This window comes from Amblyomma mixtum, chromosome 10 (assembly GCF_055824585.1).
Source record: "Amblyomma mixtum isolate Tamu chromosome 10, ASM5582458v1, whole genome shotgun sequence".
Classification (NCBI taxonomy): domain Eukaryota; kingdom Metazoa; phylum Arthropoda; class Arachnida; order Ixodida; family Ixodidae; genus Amblyomma; species Amblyomma mixtum.
The window spans coordinates 46,518,087-46,532,760 of NC_143021.1; the positions used below are offsets into that span (position 1 = coordinate 46,518,087).

General features: G+C 49.2%; 1 protein-coding gene across 3 annotated transcripts in view; it reads right to left on the reverse strand.

The window, feature by feature from the left end:
* LOC149325701 (uncharacterized) overlaps positions 1–14,674 on the reverse strand; it is a 94,612-nt gene that overhangs the window by 32,349 nt on the left and 47,589 nt on the right. The window lies entirely within an intron of this gene.

The window sequence follows — 14,674 nt, forward strand, 5'->3', positions numbered from 1 at the left end:
GTTAATTCTTAACCCCACCGTCCTGCTCTGCCTGTATAACTGATTGATCATGCTTTGCAGTTCATGTCGTGAGTGGCTTAGCAAGGCAATGTCATCAGCGAATCGCAAATTACTCAGGTATTCTCCATTAACTCTTATCCCCAACTGTTCCCATTCCAGACCCCGGAATACCTCCTGTAAGCAGGCAGTGAAGAGCATTGGCGAGATCGTGTCTTCCTGCCTGACACCTTTCCGTATTGGAATTTTATTGCTGACTTTATGGAGAACTATAGTAGCTGTGCAATCGTTATAAATATCTTCCAATATTTTCACATAGCACTCTTCTACACCCTGATTCCGCAATGCCTGCATGACAGCTGAGGTTTCCACTGAGTGAAATGCTTTCTCGTAATCAAAGAAGGCTATATATAGGGATTGGTTATATTCTGCGCATTTCTCTATCACCTGATTGATAGTGTGAATGTGATCTATTGTCGAGTATCCTTTACGAAAGCCTGCCTGATCATTTGGTTGACCAAAGTCCAAGGTTGTCCTGACTCTATTAGCGATTACCTTAGTAAATACTGTCGCGAATCTTTGTAGCGTTTGTTTGTTGTGTTTATTTGTTCATGCTTCAAGGCTGCCGGCACGCCGCTTTATCGCTTCGTTTGTGACGCAAGATACGCCTAGAATTATCTCGATTTATCGCATCCAGGCGGACCCGATTCTACTTTGTGCCAGAAAGTTCTAGAACCTTCCACGCGTTATCTGGAAGCTTTAAAAAGAGCACGGCCGACAGCGGCGGGGATTCTGTTCGACGACCGCCGAGCACGCTTGTTGCTGTCGGCCGAGCTCGTCCAGACCCAGCGAAGATTTTTCGGCGCTGGCTTGCTGAGAAGTTTTGACAAGTGCAGGCGGGCCTCGGATCCACTGCGACCCCGAGGTTCCGCAACCAGCCTCCCAGCCCAGGCGCCGTGCCTTTGCCGGTGCTCGGGCAACTTCCAGACCTTCAAGCAGCAGCCCATTCGGCCGCCCGTGACGTCATGGGAGGCCCGGGACCTGCTGCCCCTCCGGTGTTCCGTGCGCCGCCCCCAAAGGCGCACTGTTTTAGAGCGCAGCTCTTTGGCGTCCGTTCCTGGGTTTCGCGTCGGCGTCGGCGTCGGCGTCGGCGTCGGCCTCGTAACCAGCTCCGCCCCCAATGTCATGCTTTTCAATTGGTCGAAATGCTCGTGACGTCACAGTGCGCGAATTTCAAATGGGGCCAATTGTACTTTGGCTAGTAACCATGCAACCAATCAAATGGATCGTATAGTGATGCTGCAACTAAGTTGGACTGAGTTTAGTTAATTGCTTAATTAATCAATTAGCCTAATTAATATAGAGGAGAATGAAGAGGTCAGAAGAAAAGAAAAGAAAGACGCGCGCCGCAGCGACAACAGCGTCCGCGGAAGGAGACGCTGCTGAAAAAAAAAACAGATAAGTACGAAGCCGCGTTCCCTCCACCACCACGCACTTCCCCACTCAGTAAGACGTTGCTCGTTTCATATACGTTGTGTCGAACATCCTAGACAGTTCCAACAATTGACAGGTTAATGACAGAACACGATGGATAGAAATGCAATAATGTAAATATGAAATAGCCTAATTAACCTTTCTTGTTAGACCGCATAAATCTATAAAACTGAGAACGAAACTGGTCGAGTTGGGGAATCGAACCAGGGTCTCCGGAGTGCGATACGAGCACGCTAGCCACTCCGTAATGCCAGCTGAATGGTTTGGAATGAACAAAGGCGCGTCTAGCTAATACGGCGTCTTCGTTCACTCCCATCTTCCCCCTTCCCCTTACGGCGAGGTGCAGGTGTCCACCCAGATATGCGAGAGAGATACATTTCCTTTCCTCAAAAAATAAATTTACCGTCCAGCAAGGCGTACAGCCGAATTGGCGATGGCGTTCTGTGGACTCCCTGGCAGCGTTGCAAGACGCTGTCGCGTTCCACTCTTACAGGCGAAGCTTAACATGTTAACCACACATCAGTAACACACGCAGACAGCCAATGGACGCGTCATTCGCTGGCAGCACTTGATTCATCATTCACAACCACATTCTTAACGTACGCTCCCTTGCCGCACATGCCAAGGACGTACACCACGATCACATTCTGCGCCATTCCTCTGTACTTTGCTTTGCTGAAACCTGGATGGATCCCGAAGAGCCTCTCGAAATCATAGATTTCCTATACTGCTGTGGTGCTCGCAGAGACCACAACACAGCGGCGGGAGTCGCTATCTACTTGCGCACAGGTCTCTCTGCAATACCAGTCGAAATGTTTGGCACGTCACATGAACTTGGCGAACTGTGCGCCGCAAAGTTGCCCAACGGCTTGCTGGTAGTAGCTGCCTACTTCGCCCCTACCGCACTCACGAAAGACGTCGTGCACTTCCTGCAACTCGCATTAACCGTCCATCGATCCACACCGATGTTAGTAGTGGGGGACTTTAATGTTGACATAAAGACAAACAGCAATTTCCTAACACTTATGCGGGAGAACATCCCGTTCCTCTCGCTCGTAACGCGTCCCACGGCTGACAACCTCGCGAGGCACTTGTATAGATCTCGTCTTTGAGAATCAAGCATTGGTGTACCAAGTCGAACATATATCAGTCTATTTCTCCGACCACAAAGCTTCCTTCATGACTGTCAAGAACTGTTAGTGGAATCTTTGTTAAAGGAATACGTGTGAAAAAATAAAAAAAAAACTCTGTGATAGCGCATACATGTGTTGCTCGATTTCTTTGCCTCAATCTATCGAAAAGGCGAAACAGCTTTTTGCTGCGCTCAAATTTCGCATTAGGAAGTAACGTAATCGTCGGTAATTTTTTCGTTCACAGTTACTTCCGATGCGACAGCTGACGACATCTTCGACGGCATCGAGTCGGTTGTCGGCCCGAAAGGGCTAGAGAGCCTCCAGCACCATGGAGGCATGAAGTTTTGCGTCGCCATGGCCTCGGCTGCGGCGGCGGAGAAGATGCTCGTGGAAGGCGCCTTCAACGTGAACGGCACTTCCGTCCCAGTAGCCTGCGTGGGTCCTGCCGTGGTCCACGTGACGGCTTTTCGTGTGCCGCTGTTCGTGGGAGACGCGGCGCTGGCGGCGGCACTGAGCTCTTTCGGCAAGGTGCTGGACATCACCCACCCCGTCCTCAAGGGCCGTCGTCACGTCGGCAACGGGACGCGCGTTGTCCGGATCGAGATGAAGCAGGCGGTGCCGAACTTCTTGACCGTCCAGGGCCACCGCGTCATGTTTGACTACCGAGGCGTCCGGAAGGTGTGTTCCCACTGCGGGCAGGACGGCCACATCGGCGCGGCGTGCCGAACGCCGCGGTGCGCTCGCTGCGAGGTGTTCGGCCACGACACGGCCGGATGCGGAGCGGCTTGCAGGCGCTGCGGTGGAAGCCACGCCATAGCGGACTGCCTGCGGCCACGGTCCTATCCGGCGGCCGCCGCCTCGAGGAAGGAACCGAGTAAGGACAACGTGGCCGCAGAAACGCGGAGCCCTCCAACCGTCCGGACGCCTGTTGCCGACGCGGACCCTACGACCAGCAGCCCGAGGGAGCCCGAGCCCACCCCCGCGACGGAGGTGCCCGTGAAGGAGCAGCTCGAGGGGACGCCTTCAAACGAGGTGGAGCCGTTCGGTGCTGTTTTCGCGGAACCCTTACCGCCGCTACCCCGCACAGCTTCCTTCAACACCGAGAGCAGCAGCGGCGATGAGTCGAGCGTGGCGTCGGGCGACCTGGTGGACCTACCGGACAAAGTCACGCCGCTTCGCCTGACAGGCGACTTGACGTGCGGCCAGGGTTCAGGACCGACGACTCCTGGAGTTGCAGACGACGCGCGCTTCCCGTCACCAGCCAGCCACACCCTCCCATCGGCGACCCTGGCGTCGGCATCGGCTTCAGCTGCGAGCGTCGCCAAGACCACGCAGCAACCGGCGAGCGAGGCCACAAGCCCCGACGACCCCGAAAACATGGACTTTTCCCGACCAGACTTTTCCCGACCCGATGTGCTTGACTAATCAGAGCATTGAGTTCAGCAGTTTCTTTGTATTTTTTGTTGACATTAGAAAAAAATAAACTTCTCTTTCTACGCCGCCGCCGAGTGATTCAGTTCTTTGCGGGCGCAAGTCAGCCCGAATAAAGCATTTCGTTTCGAAGACGTTCTCGCTGTTTTCCTGTTCGCCGTACTGCAGTCACCACTACGTGACATCTGGTGTAGGTGCTGGCCTGCTATGCCCCCCAAGATGGAACCTGGTGCACAGCCAACGCCCGTCGTGCTTCGCCAGCCCCGTGAGCCACCGACTTTTCGTGGAGAACCATACCAAGATGGGGAAGACTGGCTGGACATGTACGATCGTGTAACAGCGCTGAACGCGTAGGACGACTGCGCTAAGCTTCGTAACGTTTATTTTGCATTGGACGGCTCCGCCAGAACGTGGTTCGAAAACCACGAATCTTCCCTCACGACCTGGGCGACCTTCAAGAAGCAACTACTGGCTACGTTCACAAGCGTCGTACGCAAGGAAAGAGTGGAGATCCTGCTGCAGTCGCGATTTCAACGCCCAAACGAGACCGTACTGCGTATGTGGAAGATTTGAAACGCCTTTTCAAGCCCGCCAACCCTGACATGAACGAAGAACAGAAACCCTCCTTCCTAATGCGAGGCGTGAGGAGCAACTCTTCGCTGGACTGATCCGGGATCCTCCAACAACCGTCGCCGAGTTTGCAGCTGAAGCTTCAACCATCGAAAAGACCCTGAACGCCCGGACCCGGCACTACAACCGACCACTTGAAGTACTGTCGGCGAGCCCCCCAGAAGATACCCCTGCAAGTGGAGGTAACCTTCGTGATCTCATACGCGAAATTGTTCGCGAAGAACTTCGCCGACGCTGCCATCGCCAACACAGCCGACGCAGCAGACTCAGGTTAATGCGATCGTTCACAGACACTTCATGTGTAATTTCCTGACAAGACCAAGTCATTACGCGCATCTTCCATTGGCGCGAAAGACCTGTATTATTCCATCCTTCATGACAAGCTGTTAAAGTGCGTTAGTGAAGCGATTGACGACTACGGAGCGGTAGCATTTAAGAATGCCGGTGGCATTTCTGCAGAAAGCTTTTTAGACCTGCTGAAAGTGTACCTTCAGTCAACCTATGCAGAATGGGAAGGCACTGTTTTTATTCAAAAGAATGGGATCTGCATAGGGTCTTGCATCGCTCCTTTGCTAAGTGACATCTTTCTAGCTAAGCTTGACAGGGCACTCGAACAATCGCTGATGAACTCTACAGTTGCCAGAGTGTTCAGATGTGTAAAGGATTACCTTATTATGCTAGATTGTGACCCGGCTAGGTTCGCTTCGGAAGTGAATGACCTGTGCGCGATGTTCTCGAAAGTGCTTTCGCCGCTGGAAATTACACATGAACGATCGCATTAAGTTCCTTGATTTGACCTTGTATTTCACTGATTTCCATGTATGCTGGGCTTTTGAACCTACAAGTAAAAAGCCCTTAATTCCCTATAGTTCAGCCCATTGAAAGCTCGTGAAAAGAGGCATTGTGGCGTCATGCTTTCAAAATGCCTTGAAAAAATCCTGTTCACACAAGATAAAACATAGTTTCTCCAATCAGGTTGAAAGACTAACCAATGCAAAATACCCCCTTCATATTCTGGCGTCAGCAGCAGAAGGGATTTTGAAAAATCTAGAGGGGGGCAACGCTTTCCTCCGTTCTAAACAAAGAAATCTGGCAGTAATACCCTATGTCCTTGTTGTGTCCTACAATCTGAAGAGAATAGGTAAAATGGCTGGAGTTGATGTTGTTTTTTCGGCGCCTGTGAGACTCAGTGGCTTGTGTGCGAGGGTAAATGGCCCGGATAAAAGATCAGAATCTGGCCATGACTGCAAGAAAAACCACAGGACGAGGTACGTGCCATGCCAAGATAACGTGGTGTATTCAGTCCCGTTGACGTGTGGTGCTTCATACATCGGCCAAACGGGCCGTTGTCTAAATGAAAGATTTAGAGAGCATAGAAACAACCTTAAGAATGCGGCCCGCCACATAGGTATTCACTGTCGGGATTGTTCCTGTTTTCCGAAATTCAAAAACAGCCATGTGGTTACCAAACACAAAGATAAACTTACTAGAGAGATAATCGAGGCATCTAAAATCATGAAGCTGGGTGCGAATTGTATCAGCACCCCTTCCGTAGCCATTTCGTTGAAAGAGCACAACTATCTGATGTCATATGACCGATGTCTCGCAGTCCGGTGGAGCACCGAGCTACGTGCTGATCTTGCTGCTTACTTCTAGGTCCTGTTTTTGCGATCGCCTGCTGCCCCCGTTCACTTTGCCGCCTGCCGGCTACTTGCCGGCTGATCAACGAGCGAGCAACGGAATACGCACGGCGCAACATCTAAGCCAAGAGCGTGGGCGGGCCAGCGATAACATCATCGCTTGATGTTCAACGGCAGCGGTGACGTCAGGGGCCTGGAAGGAGCTGAAGCCTACAAAAAGAAGAGCCAAACGATGCTGGGGCGCAGTCCGGTGGAGCACCGAGCTACGTGCTGATCTTGCTGCTTACTTCTAGGTAAGAGGCCTTTCAGCTGAGTTCAGACGTCTTTCTTTGCTCCACTGGACTGCATTCCTGTATTGAACCATGCCGCCGCGAGATTGCATGAAATGTTCAAAGTTGCTTGAAAACGGTCAAGAGAGTGTATCATGTGCTAAATGCAAAAAAGTATACCATGCAGGTAAATGTGCGGGAATGACTAAAAAAACTTTCAAAAACATGACAGCACGCGAAATCGACCGCTGGATGTGTGAGAGCTGTAAAAAGAAGGACACAGAGGAAGAAACATCAGAAACCAGTGACCCAGAACTAAGTAGAGAACGAAGGGGAGAAAAGTCGAATGAGTCATGTAGCAAAACTGATTGAGGAGATTAGCCAAAAGATGGCTGCAGTCTTGGTTCGGCTGGAAGCGCTGGAAACAAAGGTAGACAGCCAGTGCACGACAACAGCAGGAATAGAAGCATCGATGGAACTCCTGTCGCATAAATATGACGAAGTTATCGCCACCATGGCAAGGCAAGAAAAGGATATTGCTGAACTAAAAACCACTTCAGCAGAGCTGATGCAAAGGATTTCAGAAAAGGACACTGAAATCGCACGACTGAAGGAAAACGTTGAGAGTGCTGAACAGTACTCAAGGCGGAAGAACGTCGAGCTGCATGGCGTTCCCTATAAGCAGAGCGAAGATCTGTACAAAGTTCTAGCGGAACTGAGCGCAAAGCTAGAAATAGCGACAGTCGAGCGTCACTCACTAGAAGCCGTTCACAGGTTAAAAGAGCAGAAAGATAAGATACCCCCAATCATTGTCAGATTTAAGGACTTGGCTGATCGTGACCTTTGGATTTCGAAGAAGTATGCACTGAAGTCTGATGACATTTACATAAATGAAAATCTGACACGAGCACAAAAGAAGTTATTTTGGCAGAGTAAACAGAGGGTCAAACAGCAGGGCTACAAGTTTGTCTGGATGCGCAATGGCAAAATCTTTGCAAGGCGGGAAGAAGGAAGTACTGCTATCAACATTGCAACGGAAAGTGATTTGGAAAAAATTAATTAATGGCTGAGTTCATGTCTTTTTTTGAGTGGGATTCTCATGTAAAACAGGTTGCAAAAGAAGAAGGGTTGATTCAGGAACTAAGTTTATTGCATGTAAACATACGTAGCATAAAAAAAACTGGGATCAGCTATGTGCTTATGTGAATAGCCGGCAGAAGAAAGAAGATGTAATTGTCCTAACCGAGGTTAATCTAGACGCAACCCAACAAAACATTTACAGCCTTGTTGGTTACTCTCATTACACTTGGTGTCGAGAAAACAGAAAAGGAGGAGGTGTGATCGTGTTTGTTAATGATACCTGGCTGTCATACGAAATTCAGGTATCCATAGACAACGCAGAAATGATTGTTGTTTCTCTTAACAAATTGAATGTAACTTACACTGTGTGTGCAATATACAGACCACCCAGCAAGAACACCACTTTATTCCTGGAAGAACTTAGCTCACTAGTAAAAACATATATGAACGAGAAGCATTTTATTTTAGCCGGAGATCTAAATAAAATTCAGGGGGCACTTTGACTGTCTAAAGTGGGTAGAGGCGGAAGCGTTTTCCGCACCACCTTCGCTGTTTCTGTGGCAGTGGTGGCCTCACATATATTTGAGTACTAATTACTAAGTGATGGCAAATTACTAATTAATTGTTAATTACTGATTAGTGCCCGAATGCTAATTAACTGCTAATTAATGACGCTTAAGCTTCGCCTTTAGGAGTGGAACGCGACAGCGCGTTGTAGCGCTGCCAGGGAGTCCACGGAACGCCACCACCCGTTCGGCGCGATGCCTTGCCCTTTGAACGCAACGCTTTTTGAGGAAAGGAAATGGCGCAGTAATTCTCTGTCATCTCGGTGGACACCTGAACCGCACCGTAGAGGAAGGGAGGTGGGAGCGAAAGAACATAGATAAAGAGGAGCCGTAATGAAGAAAATGAAAATTGTATTTGAGGAAAGGAAATTAGGCAGTAACTGTCTCACATATCTCGGTGGCCACCCGTCAAAATTCAGGGGGGCACTTTTTTGACCTAAAGTGTGGTCACTGATGTGTGGTTAAGATAAGCTTCGCCCCTAAGACTGGAACGCGACAGCGTCTTGCAACGCTGCCAAGGAGTCCATAGAACGCCATCGCCCATTCGGTTCTACGCCTCGCTCGTCGGTAAATTGGGTTTTGAGGAAAGGAAATGTATCTGTCTCTCATTTGTCGGTGGACACCTAAACCTCGCCGGAAGGGAATGGAGGAGGATGAGAGTGAGTGAAGACACCGTATTCACTAGACGCGCCTTTGTTCATTCCAAACCATCGAGCTGGCATGGCGGAGTCATGCCAGCTCGATGGTTTGGATGGCGGAGTCATTCTGCTTCCGGCAGCCGAGCTGAACGGATCGCAGGGTCATGGGCTCCAGCGGAGCAGCGATAGCGGCCTTTGACGGCCGCGGAAACAGGATCGATGACTGCGGTGATAAGGATTACCAGATTATTTTGCCGACACTGCCAACAGGACGTGTTGTTTTCAACACCGTTTTTCTTCACGGCGACGTGCGAGCGAGGCCGTTCCGGGTCGAGGATTTCCGTGACGCCCTGGCCGAGACCGGTACGCTCCCCGACGTGGTCGCGTTGGGGGCGTACCAAATCAACCACGTGTGGGCGGTTACCCTGCGGAACACGGAGGCAGCAAAGAAGTTGCTCGCCTTCAACGAGCTGCAAGTTAAGAAACGCCGCTGCCTCATTATCGACCCGGAAGACCAGCAGGTAAAGCTGCGGCTACACTGGATGCTTCACGGTGTGGCCGACGACGACATCCGGACGGCATTCGCGGCGTTTGGCAAAGTGACCGACGTTACGCGTGAGCGGTGGCGGATACAAGGCGTCAATGACAAGAGCTCAACGACAAGAACGGTCCTACTGAAGTTGAAGCCCGGCTTGAAAGTGGATGACCTGCCACACCAGGTACGTGTCGCCGGAGAGTTGGCTCTTGTCGTAGCGCCTGGGCGTCCAATGCAGTGCTTGCGCTGCCATGGTACAGGCCACGTGCGGCGTGAATGCAAGGTTCCCCGCTGTACGAAATGCCGGCGGTACGGCTACGCGGATAATGAGTGTGTCCGCACTTACGCGGTGGCTACGGGCGGGGCGTCGAAAGACGACTCTGCGGAACTCCTGATGGATGTAGTCGAGGCTGAAGAATCTGCGAAAGGCATAGAGGAACCCGAAACGCAAGCAGGATCGACGGGCTCTTCGATGCCGGACGCAAGCCGATGCCGGACGCAGCAAGCCGATGCCGGACGCAGCAAGCCGATGCCGGACGCAAGCCTGAAGGGGCAGTACCTACTAGAAAGGAGACGGAGGCGTCGAGCGGTGAAGTAAGCGTGCCAGCGCTCCCAGAAACCGAGCCAGCGACTCTGACCGAGGAGAACCTTGACCAGAGCGGCGCCCGCACGACCTGCGTCCCTGCCCCAGCGAAGCGGCCACACGCCCAGACCGGAACCGAAGACGACAAGGCGGAAGCCCCCAGCGTCGAAGAGCCGCCGGCAAAAACGACCCAAGGACGGCGGTCGTCCATCCGGCCACGATCAAATGTGTCGACGGAGAGGAGAGCCCTTGACAAGCCGCCCCCGCTGCCAGGCCTGGCACCAGCACCGGATGGCTCCGGTGTCAATGATGTCGTCTAGCCAAGCGCTAGACGTGAAGGGTAAGCACCATGTTCCCGGCCTCTTTCTTCTGCATTAAAATGGCTCATGCGTTCCCCATGAAAGTCGGTACACTTAATGTCAGGGGACTGGCAAGTAAGAAGAAGCAGAGCCAGGTGTACCGCCTTTTAACTGAGCACGACATTGACGTCCTGGCAGTGCAGGAAACGAAAATTGACGGGGAAGAGGAGACCGGGAGCATGGTGAGACGTTTCACGTCTAGGTTTTTTGCAGTTGTCGCCCACGCTGTAGGAACGTCTGCGGGTTGTGTCATCTTTGTAAAGAATGTACCGGGACTTGAGGTTCAGGCATATACGGCGTGTCCTTCGGGTCGATTTGTTTTGGTTGACCTCCTGTACGACAAAACATATTGGCGCATCATTTGTGTGTACGCCCCAAATGCGGTGGATGAGAGGACAGCGTTTTTTCAACGTGTACAAAAGCACTTCAGTTGTGAGAAATGCCTGATCGTAATGGGTGACTTCAATTGCGTCCTGAGGGGCTGTGACAAAACCAGTGCAAGGGCATTTAGGGACAGAAGCACTGAAGTACTCTCAGAAATTATAGACACGTGCAACCTCGATGATGTGGCCGAATGTTTAGAAGGCGAGCGTTGTGTGAGACTCACCCATTTTCAACGGTCAAGCCATGCACGGCTAGATCGCATTTATGTGTCACCGAACGTTATTTCAAAATGCAGTAGCTACAATGTAGTACCGGTATCATTTTCGGATCATTGTTTAGTGAAGTGTGGGATAGGGACAAAGAAACGAGGAAATCAGTTTTCTTGGGAGATGTGGAAATTAAATAATAAGCTCATTACAGACGACATCTTTAGAAGGAAAGTAAACGAAGAAATCAGTAAATTAAAGCCGAGCGGGGAACTGAAAGTATGGCAGCAGTGGGAACTTTGCAAACAACAAATAAAAATAGCTGCAATCGAAAGGTCAAGCTGCATACGACAAGAGGAGAAGCGTGAGGAGGACAATTTAAGATCTTTACTAGCTAGACTTCTCGAAAGAGGAAGCGAAGAGCCTGGCAAATGGATGGATGACATTAGGAAAATAAAAAATAAGATTGAACTCTTTGAAGAAGAACGCTATCGTGGCGCACTGGTGCGGGCTAGGGCGCAAGATATAGCTGATGGGGAGACACCTTCATAACGAGCGCTAGGAATGGAAAAAACGCATGCTCAACGAAACCACATTGAACAGATTGAATGGGGCGGGGCGTTATCTGGAGAAAGCGGGCATATCCAGCAGGCATTTCTTGAATATTATCAGGCGCTGTTTGCAAAGCAAGAAGTGGATGTGAGCGCATTCAAGGAAAAGTTTCTTGGCGCTTTGCCGCGATTAGATGACGAACAGAAAGAAAGGCTGGAGCTGTCGATAACTGCGTCGGAGGTCGAGCAAGCGATAGAAAATTTGAACCTGGGAAAATCTCCTGGACCTGATGGGTTAAGCGCCGCTTTTTACAAAGCATATAAACACGAAATAGTGCCAGTACTGACAGCAGTTTTTAACGAAGCCTACAAAGAAAATGAATTGCCCCCGTCTTATGGTAAATCCCATACAGTGCTAATCCCTAAATCCGATGACGCAGAAAAGTTAAAGCAGGTCACAGCATATCGTCCTATCGCCCTCACAAACGTGGATTATAAAGTTTTCATGAAGATTTTAGCCCGTAGACTACAGTCAGTAATTCAGGATATAGTCGGTCCCCACCAGACGTGTGGGATCAAGCGACGCTCTATTGTTTCCAATATTCATAAAGCGAGGTGTGTGCTGGAATGTTGTGATTACACAAATAGCTGTGTAGCCATCCTTCAGCTAGATCTTGAGAAGGCATTCGATTGTGTTTCGCACGATATCCTGTTCTGCATACTCGACCATGCGAATTTAGGGTCCATTATTTGTGAGGGAGTGGCCTTGGCGTACCGGAGCTGCACGACAAGATTAATTGTAAATAAGAGTTTGGGGGCCCCCATTAGCCTGCAGCGTTCGGTGCGCCAGGGTTGTCCCCTCAGCCCTTTTCTATTCTGCATTTACATTGAAGCGTTGTGTTTGAATATCATGGAAAGTGAAAAAATTCGAGGATTCCAGCTACAGGCAGCAGAAGTTAAGCTGCTGGCTTATGCGGATGATGTCGCGGTGTTCACAGTGAACCGGGAAGGTATAATCGAGGCCGTGGCATGCGTAAAAGAATTCACCAAGATCACCGGTAGTAAAGTGAATTGGTCAAAGTCCCTGGCCGAGTGGCTCGAAAGAGTCGAGCCTTTGGTGACGCTTAAGGAGTTTTAATATGATGAAGCCACGCACCCCCGGGCGGATAGTGTTGTTAATTATTGCTCATTGCGCTCTGTAAGTGTATTTGTGTACTGTGGTTCTTGCCGAAGTCAGGCAATAAATAAAAAAAAAAGCTGGCATGGCGGAGTGGATAGCGTGCTCGTCTCTCACGCCGAAGACCGGGGTTAGATTCCTGAGCTCGACCAATTTCTTAATCGCTTTTATTTATTTATATGGCCTGACTAGTAAAGCTAATTAGGTTAAGCAATTAACTAAACTCAGTCCCACTTACTTGGAGCATGACTATACGATCCTTTCAATTGGTTGTATGGTTACTAGCCAAAGTGCAATTGGCCCCGTTTGAAATTCGCGCACTGTGACGTCCCGACCGTTTTAACCAATTGAAAAGCGTGACATTTTCTGTCGACAACTGCTGCTTACAACGATGAGACATTAAAGGCTTCCGCCTTAATATAGATATAATGCAAGAGTTAAAGAGGGTAGTCAGGGACTATCTTGATCTACTGGCAGAGTTTGGCTTAGCTAACCTTATTAATAAATGTACTAGAGAGGAATTTTTAGGTTCCAAGATAACGACATCGTGCATCGACCATATAGTTGTTCCAATGGCAGACAAACACTGCTCTTCAGGAGTAATTAAGCTGAAACTCGCAGATCACTACTTTGTGGCACTAGTAACCATGACAGAAACTTCCAACTACGAAGGTAGTGCGAACATAAGACCTATAGCTAGGAAAATTTTAGAAGACAGGAGTGTAGACAATGCAATTCAGCAAACAAACTGGGATGCGATGTTATCTCTGGATCACATGACTTTGTATAATACATTTCTTGCAAAGTTGCACCTAATATACTCGACATCATACAAATCTGTCAAAATTAAACAAAGAAAACCAGACAACCACTGGATAACGCAGGAAATTATGGAGTTGTGTTACTTAAAGGATAATGCCTGGCAAAACTGTAGGAAGGACCCTGAAAACACTGCACTTAGACAGCAATTTCGCACATTGCGAAATCTTGTAACAGCCAAAACGCGACTGGCTAAAAGAAGATACCTATCCCAGCAGTTTGCACTGAACAAGAACGACGGAAAAAAGACATGGAAATTAGCAAACAGTTTAATGGGCCGGGTCAAACAGTCTACGATTGAGGAGACGATCGAAAAAAACTTTCCGAAGGAAGAAACACAGTCATTGTGTGAACTGTTTAACGACACATTCATTCACGCAACAGATAAGCTGCGCGTCGCTCATGGAACAAAACGTCTAGAATACAAGCCAATACTTACATGCGCACAAACAGCGTACCTTCCCGAGTTAACAGATACTGAGTTGTGGAACATCATACGTAGAATGAAGATGTTCAAGCCGCCAGGTTTTGATAAGATCCGTGTGCGCGATCTGTACTGCAACATTAACATACTAAAAGGTGTGATCCTCAAAATACTAAACGGCATATTAGAAACCGGAATAATGCCCAGACAACTGAAAATATCGATAGTGAGGCCTGTGTATAAAACCGGAAAAAGAAATGACTGCGCAAACTACAGACCGATTTCTATTATATCTGCTCTTGCGCATATTTTGGAAAAACACGTGGGATTAGTTATGCAGTCTTTTTGCGAGAAGTTTTCTTTAAATAACCCGGCACAATACGGCTTTACAAAGGACCGGAACACAACTACGCTCTTAGAAGAATTCTCGGATTACGTTAACACCGCAATTGAAAACAATCATCTTACATTAGCACTATTTTTAGACCTATCGAAAGCCTTTGACACTATTGATCACGCATTAATGTTGCAAAAGTTAGAAAACATGGGTTTCCGGGGACGATTTCATCAATTCTTTCAGGGCTATTTCACAGACAGAGCGCAGTGCGTTAGAATTGATGATAAATACAGTGAATTTAGGGCGATCAAATTTGGTGTTCCACAAGGAAGTACACTGGGCCCATTACTATTCAATATGTACGTCTCTGAACTCGGTTTTTTGGAATTAACGTCGAGAATCTTTCAGTATGCAGACGACA